The sequence below is a fragment of the Homarus americanus genome, unplaced genomic scaffold, assembly GCF_018991925.1.
Source record: "Homarus americanus isolate GMGI-L3 unplaced genomic scaffold, GMGI_Hamer_2.0 scaffold34921, whole genome shotgun sequence".
Taxonomy (NCBI): domain Eukaryota; kingdom Metazoa; phylum Arthropoda; class Malacostraca; order Decapoda; family Nephropidae; genus Homarus; species Homarus americanus.
In genome coordinates, this window is record NW_024741901.1 from 10,924,430 (window position 1) to 10,932,859 (window position 8,430).

The 8,430-nt window shown below is 37.4% G+C and overlaps 1 long non-coding RNA gene across 1 annotated transcript; it reads right to left on the reverse strand.

The window, feature by feature from the left end:
* Positions 1-207: 207 nt before the first annotated feature.
* LOC121876306 lies at positions 208-6,091 on the reverse strand. Its single transcript, XR_006090748.1, has 2 exons — positions 5,649-6,091; positions 208-4,976 (listed from the first exon to the last, which is right to left on the reverse strand). It is a non-coding gene; the product is annotated as an uncharacterized LOC121876306 (long non-coding RNA).
* Positions 6,092-8,430: the final 2,339 nt, after the last annotated feature.

An 8,430-nucleotide genomic window follows, 5' to 3' on the forward strand; every position in this document is an offset into this window, starting at 1 on the left:
AACATACTATAAATATCTCCTTTACACATATTGGTTCCAAAATCATTACTGTACCAACTCCTAGCCCCTGAACTGGCCCAATAAGCATATGCTGGTATGTAGTACAAAAATTTAGTGTAAGTGTATCTGAAGTTTAAAAGGGGCAAGGAACCTGAAACATATACATTGTGCTCTGCTGTAAATGGGTATACACAGAAAAGTGAGATGTTACTTCTACATGATCTTTATTCAGTTACTCTTCAGTCCCTACTGAGCAAGTATCATTAACAAAAGACATAGGAATAAAAGCATACATGAACATGAGCTCACACAAATTTGTATAAATGCATTTGTACATACACATTATACACACTAGTGTGTACTGTATTTGCACATTTATGTACATACAGTATATGTGAAAATACTTGCCTATAGCCATACATATGCAAATTAAAAGCACAGCCATACTCTATCTAAACATTACCTTTATGAAGAATGGATCAAGGTGTACAAGAATATGTAAGAACAGGGAAATAGTATGGAGTGGTGCAAGAGTGTTAAGAAAATTACAAGAAATGTCTAAGACAACTTACATAGCAGCCAGTCACACACAAAAATCACTCATTAACACAAACAAACATAAGAGATTGACACTAGCATATAGAGAACTGAGATAACAAGTAACAAGGGCATAATAGAGACACAAGTCTGAAACTCAATGCAAAAAAATGCCATTGTCAGAAAAGGCAATTTTGTAGTTCTTTTAATCATTATTAAAAAATCACCTGAACACATCCATACCTGCTAATTTCAAAGTGTTATGGAGGTATTTCAGTAAAAAAAATCTGTGAAGTTTACAACTGCCAGTATGCTGTACATTATGTAAACATATTTACCCACAACCTTAATAACAATATTGATATATTTGTTGCTTGATACCAGCCAAGAATATGCTCTCCTACAGTATGATCATTGCTGATATGGTACTGGCACAAGCTGTACAACATTGAAAGATACAACTAGAATGAACTCATTAATATTCATCTAGAAAATACCAAAAATGACACTGGCCTTTGTACTGAGGTCCAGGAGTTGTATATGTAATGTTGGAAGGAACTCCTAAAGGATGGAAGACAGGAGGATGAGTCAAGGGAACTTTTGATAATTAAAAATATAAATAAATAACATAAAACAATTTCTTCTAAGCCTTTGGGAAGAACTTATGAATAGTTGGACACATTACTGGATTATAAAACAACAAATGGTTAAGTACTGGCAGCCATAGTAATATTAAGAATAAGCTCTGATCTTCATTAAAGCTCTCAGTAAGGACTATTCTTAGAGGAGAGTAATAAATTAAAACACTTTTATAAATATTAGCTATTCACAAAATCTTGCTCAGGTTTTGCTACATTTCAAAAGAGAACAAGACTTAATGCAACATAGTTTTTCATGAAAGAAAGTATACACACATATACATTATTCATATACTGTATGAATTTCATAAGCATCTTAAAAACCTACTAAATTTCTGTTACATTAACTGTACATGTCATATAAAGTGAAAATGTTCTGAGGTAAAGATTAAAAAAAAAACACCATTCCTGTGATACAAAAATCAGATTCAAGTACAAGCAGGCAATGCAGAAGCATAGTACAGCTTTGTCACTACATCATAACAATTAAGGGTGGTAACACTGTACTGTACTGATAGAAGCAATCAACCTGGTATTTAGCATATATAATTTTTGTACCAAAGGAGCATGTACCTAATCTCTCTTCCACAGCAACAGTATAAGTTAGGTCAAAAGGGACCACTGTTACAAATGTAAACTTTGTGTGTCACAATGAGGAAACTGTTATCTTTACCAATTAAAACCTTTATCATCCACCCACCTCTGAGGTCCAAAGATCATCCACCCACTTTTTGGCATTCTTAGCAACTGTCACAATTCAGAGTAGTTAACAAATGAGTCGTGCCATCATAATGGTTAAGTTATGCCCTATTTCTTCTTTTTAATGTTTAATATAACTTTGTTTTTATATGAAAATTTTGTCTTCACCTGAAAAACCCTGATATACTGTATAACATGGGAGCACAACTTACTTAGCAACCATCAAACAATCAACATGTACAAATTGTGAATGCTGGTCAGGACACCCAAGTGGACACAGTTTAGTTAAAATATGAACTGACAATAAAATGTCAAGCAAAAAATTTTTATATCTACTACAGGGACCAAGCTTGAGATCACAAAATTTCCATTGTACGAGGGGTAATAGTATGGTATCCATCACTATGCTACCATCATAGTAGGGTGTTAGTATGGAGTCCATCACTATGTTACCATCATAGTAGGGTGTTAGTATGGAGTCCATCACTATGTTACCATCATAGTAGGGTGTTAGTATGGAGTCCATCACTATGTTACCATCATAGTAGGGTGTTAGTATGGAGTCCATCACTATGTTACCATCATAGTAGGGTGTTGTATGGAGTCCATCACTATGTTACCATCATAGTAGGGTGTTAGTATGGAGTCCATCACTATGTTACCATCATAGTAGGGTGTTAGTATGGAGTCCATCACTATGTTACCATCATAGTAGGGTGTTAGTATGGAGTCCATCACTATGTTACCATCATAGTAGGGTGTTAGTATGGAGTCCATCACTATGTTACCATCATAGTAGGGTGTTAGTATGGAGTCCATCACTATGTTACCATCATAGTAGGGTGTTAGTATGGAGTCCATCACTATGTTACCATCATAGTAGGGTGTTAGTATGGAGTCCATCACTATGTTACCATCATAGTAGGGTGTTAGTATGGAGTCCATCACAATGTTACCATCATAGTAGGGTGTTAGTATGGAGTCCATCACAATGTTACCATCATAGTAGGGTGTTAGTATGGAGTCCATCACAATGTTACCATCATAGTAGGGTGTTAGTATGGAGTCCATCACTATGTTACCATCATAGTCGGGTGTTAGTATGGAGTCCATCACTATGCTACATCAGTCATTTCCATGTACCATACTCTTGATTTAAATGCACAAGTTAATCAGTCTCTAATTTTCCTCTTTGTCTTATGTGAAGTTATCAGAGTAAAATTTCACAGAGAATACAGAAGCAATGGTGCTTCCTACTTGTGAGGTAGCATATTTCTAGCATACAAAGCTGGCCAAGTCTCTGGACTTTGAGTGACAATGACATACAATGTCAAAACCTGAAAAATACTCCTTAGAGAATTATGGACTTTGAGTAGAAAACATAAAATGCAACTCAAACCCAAAATGATACATTCTCAAGTTGCCTACACATGAGAAGCAGTACTGAATCATATCAAAGATGATATTTTTCGCATATTCAATTTTGGCTATACTGTACTGCACTCCTAAATTGTGGGTCTTATAAAGCAAACATAGGTGTTTTGTCTTTTCCCCATCTGTTAACTTGTTGGAACATTTTCTCAACAGCGATGACAAATTACCCAGGAGGCCTCTCCAACAACATGGTCATGCTCTCCCTCACATGTCACAACCTTTTTTATCAATTCCTTGATTACTGTATATCATTTATAATTAAGAGAGCTTGCCATTTCCTTACTGGCAAAAGTGGCAATGTAAATATTCTATTACAACAATAAAACTGTGGTTACACATATCTAACCCTTAGAATATTTATCCTAATCCTCCTCTCTTCCTTTTAACTAAATCTTAAAAAATAAGCAGATCTAACTGAATTAATGCACGTTATTGAGAACAAAAATTGCCAACCAGAGTAACCACACAATTATAAGTCAAGATAAAAAAATATGTACCAAAAATGGCAATGATTTATGCAAACATTAAATCATAATGACTTCATCAAATTAATTCAACATTCTTGATATATAAAGCTTCATGATCAACATCAGTTGCTTACAATAAAATACCTATTGATACTTTTTACATTACAATAGTATAAATAACCAGAGTAAAGATAAAATGATTTCACTATTCTAGGCCAACAAAAAGTTCTCCGCTACCAGTTACAATAGATTCGTGAAAAATATCAGCATACAGAAATGAAACTAAACTATGCATTTGGCAGCCTATTACAAACAAATTAAAAAATTTTGATTGATTTTCAGTTCCATATTACAGTTACAGTATATAGGTGTATGCCTAATGAAGTTAAGATATTTTCTTATTACCATATAATCTACTGATTGCAATTAGTATTGTCAAGAATATGGTCGCTGTTTTGTACTGAGAATTAATAAAAGTATGACAGCTAATTTAATTGCATATATGTGTTTACAATTTACTTACAAATACATGGACATGTACTGAACCTTACTTTTAGTGATATGCCTCAGATTCATTATTGTATTATGAGCAATCCTAAAAACAGCCTTCCATATTATATATCCAGTATGTAGTTGATCAAAAGTTTTTTGTAATTCCCGCATAAACAGAATTAGTTTTACAGACGACAATGAGGTATACAACAAGAAGCTCACATCCGTAAAAAAAAAGACTCAATTACCTTTACACAGTGTCAATAAAAACACAGATAAAAGTACTAAAAAATGCATTCTTGACAAAATTTTTGTTCATAATGAAAACAAAACAAAATAATGTTTCTGATGATTTTAGATGACACAAACAGAACCCTAATACAAAACAAAACAAAAAATCAGTCTCAACCAGAGTTCACAGATTCAACAGTGTCGTCACAAATGTAATTCAAACATTCACAATTAAACTGACCTCTTGTGAGAAAAGTTATGATGCCATTTTATCATCATGGTCCAGGCATTCCTCGTGGCAGGTTTCTCTCTTAAATACTCGCTACTTCTTGTGGTCAAGACTGGTAGGAAGTTCCGGATTGTCATAGCAGATCTTAGCTGTCATGTCTTTCAAGGGTTCGTGCTCCTTCTGAGGCACCAGGTCAAACTCCATTATGAAGTAATAAAAATGTTTGTAGCAAGTATTAACGTGGGCTTCCTGTAAAGATAAAACTAATCAATTGCCTGTACAGTACTGAACACTGAACTTTATCTTTACAATTTTTAACTTTTTATTTGGATACTGTACAATGAAACAAATAGATTTTATCCAATTCATCTTCTTTTCTTTATATTGCAAAATATTACAAATAGAAATTTTGCAAAGTAGAATCATCAACCATGAATTAATAAATAGTACATTTGTTGCCAATTATGTATTTTTCTTAAACAATTACAAAAGATATGAAGTACAGTAAAACCCTCTTAATACGGACTAATTGGGGGAAATCCAGTCCATATTAAGCATCTCTTTAACTCCTGTGGACTATTTGTGACTTTGTGGACTAATTACCATGGCTTCCAAAAGAAAGACAACTTCAAAATGATGACAGAAGAGGGCCAGAATTGAGTTTAGTCTGGTAAATACATTATGGCCATTATGTAAAAGAATTATGTATATTATACTGCTGGTTAGTGATTCAAGTGATTCAAAAGTGTTTATTTATTTTTTGCCACCATGTGGGTAATCCAGAGTGGTTTGCCAGTCTGAATAAAGCAGAAATCTGGATAAAAAGACTCCAAATTAAGAGGGTTTTACTTACACAGTTTTATAGACATTAATGTTCTTTCTCTCTTAAACTATCACAAACTAAACCAGAAAGAGACTCACTGCTCCGATGGCAACAATGCGGTCAAAATGATGGATGTACACATGGACAAACACTCTGAAGAGCCTGGTGAGAATTTTCTTGCATAAAGGTATAAAAGTCTTGGGAAATGGAACATCTGGAATAAAATGAAATGACTCAATATAATAATTAAGGTACAAAATAGTATGGCATTTTCTAAAAACAGGCAGTCCCAGATTTACAAAAAGATTCCAATCCCCGAAAATCCTCTTGTCAGTTCAGTTTTCGTAAATCATATCAAATTTCCCATAGACTCTCATTATAAAAGCCACAAAATGTCTACATGTATTTAATGACAGATTTTGGTGTACACAATGTTTATAAACCAATAATAAATATATTAAATGAAACACATGCAATGGAGGACACAGCAACTACAGAGAGAGAGGTGTGTGTGTGTGTGTGTAATAATAATAATAATAATTAACGGTTTATTGAAAGAGCTTGGCAGCCAGAAGGCTGAAAATATACTGTTACATATTTGGGGAATGGGTTTCGAATTACAAATAATATACAAGTAACATAAGTGATACAAATAAGATATATAATAACTAGATGGGGAAAAGCTCAAACTACAGTGCATTTCAACATAGTGACAGTGCAAGAAGTAGTATTTACTGTGAGTGAATACACTGGTTTATTTCAAGTTATTGATAATTTTTACAATGGTTGGGACTGGGCTGTTCTTATAGCGATCAGTTCGTGCACGTATGGGCTGGATGCGGTCGTGGTGTCGAACAGCAATTCTTGGGCTAGGGATCTCAGGTGGTAGTAGGAGCCGGTGTCGAGGATGGTGTAGAAGCTTCTTACCAAATTTGCAGATGAGGTCGTGGTGATGGTCAGTGAGAGTCGAAAGGGTCAGTGTATTGAGCGCTTCTTGATATGTGGAGTAGGAAGGGGAGAGAATAATCTTGCATGCCCTCTTTTGCACTTTTTCTAGGTGTTTACGTTGTGTGGCATTTAGGGAGGAAGACCAGGTAGGGAGGCATAGGTGAGGAAGTATGAATGTTGAGTAAACACTGAGGAGCTCAGTGCAGGAACTCCGAGGGACTTGAGTCGGCGGAGGAGGTGGAGACGGAAACTGGAGGATTTGACAACTTCACTGACGTGTGGTTTCCAATTTAGTTTGTTGTCTATGGTGACGCCGAGGAGCTTAGTGGAATCTACAACCTGGAGTGTGTTCGGACCTAAAGTAATGGAAGGAGGTGGGACAATGTCGGAGGAGAGGTTGATGTGCATAACCATGGTCTTGGTATGGTTGATGGTGACATGGTTGTTGGTGGCCCAGTTTGGAGACTGTTCAATAAATCCTGAAGGGCGGTATAGTCGGGAGCAGAATTGTTGACGCTGATCCCAATGGTGGAGTCGTCGACATATTTCCAGTGAGCAGGGGTTTCTCTTAGGGCATCATTGATGAGCATAAGGAAGCAGAGTGGTCCCATCTTGGTGCCTTGGGGGACGCCACAGGTGAGTGACTGAAAGGTGGAGACAGCCCCTCGGAAGCGTACAGCTTGGCGTCGGTCACTGAGGAAGTCTGTAAGCCATGGTATAAGACTTCTCCGAAGCCCGAGGTCAATAGCTTTGTTGATGATTATATTGTGGTCGACTAGGTCGAATGCTTTAGTGAAATCAATGAAGGCGACAGTTACACGTTTTTCGTTTCTCGAGATGGCGGTATATGTAATCGAGAAAGCTGACAAGACAGTGAGTGGTGGAGGAAGTTTTATTGCCAAATTGCTGAGGGTCTACGACTCCTGCAATATCAGCATAAGCCCAGTCGAACACAAAACTTTCACAGATTAGGCTGGGTATTGGGGTGATTGCAATAGGTCGTAGCTGATTTAAGGATTGTGGGCTGGTTGACTTGGGCACTGGTGATACATAAGAGGTCTTCCAGTCAGCTGGGCATCTGGCTTGACTGAGAGAAGCATTGATGATGGAGCATAGGGGTTTAGCAAGCTCCGGGGAGAACTCCTTGAAGAGTTTCATTGGTAAGTCAATGGGGGTGGTAGAGCGTTTTAATTTTAGTTTGTCCAGGCGTTTTGCTACTTCAAATTCTTCTACTAAGTCAGTGGGAAGGGGGGCTGGTAGGTAAGCAGGAGAGTGGTTGTGTCAAGCCGGGGGAGCGTCTGGCATATAGTAGCGAAATGGTTATTTGATTGCTGAGCTGCGTCAACATTAGTGAGATGGCTAAGGAAGGGGAGGGGGTGTGTCTTATTGTTTAGTCCACAGAGTTCTTTAAGCTTACCATACCATTGACTGATGTTGGTCTGCTTCAGGTGTTGTAATTTGGTTGGGTAGTGAGACTTCTTTGCAGTGCGTATTTCGCGAATGACGCGGTTGCAAAGGGACCTGTAGCGGATGTGGTCATTGAGATGAAAGGCTCTGTCTCTCTGTTGCATAAGTCTTTTGATCCGAGGTGTGATCCAGGGCAAGTTAGCTGAGTGAGATCTGACGGACTTCTCAGGGAAGAAGTGGTGGTGAGCTTCCGTGGTGGTGTTGGTATAATTTATCCATTTGGTTTCCACGTCATCCACGCTAAGTACTTCAGTCCAGGGATGATGAACTATCCACTGCCCGAAGAGGCGCACTGCAGAGTCAGTAATCGGCCTGTAGGTCTTGATGTAGGGTCTCTGTACTTGAGTGGGAGTGGCAGCTGGGGACCAGAGCACTGATAAGTGTGTGCTACACCCGATAGGAGGCATTGGTTGAGGTGGTTGGTACTGGTCCGCTAAGTCAGTTAAGATAAGGTCAAGGGTATTT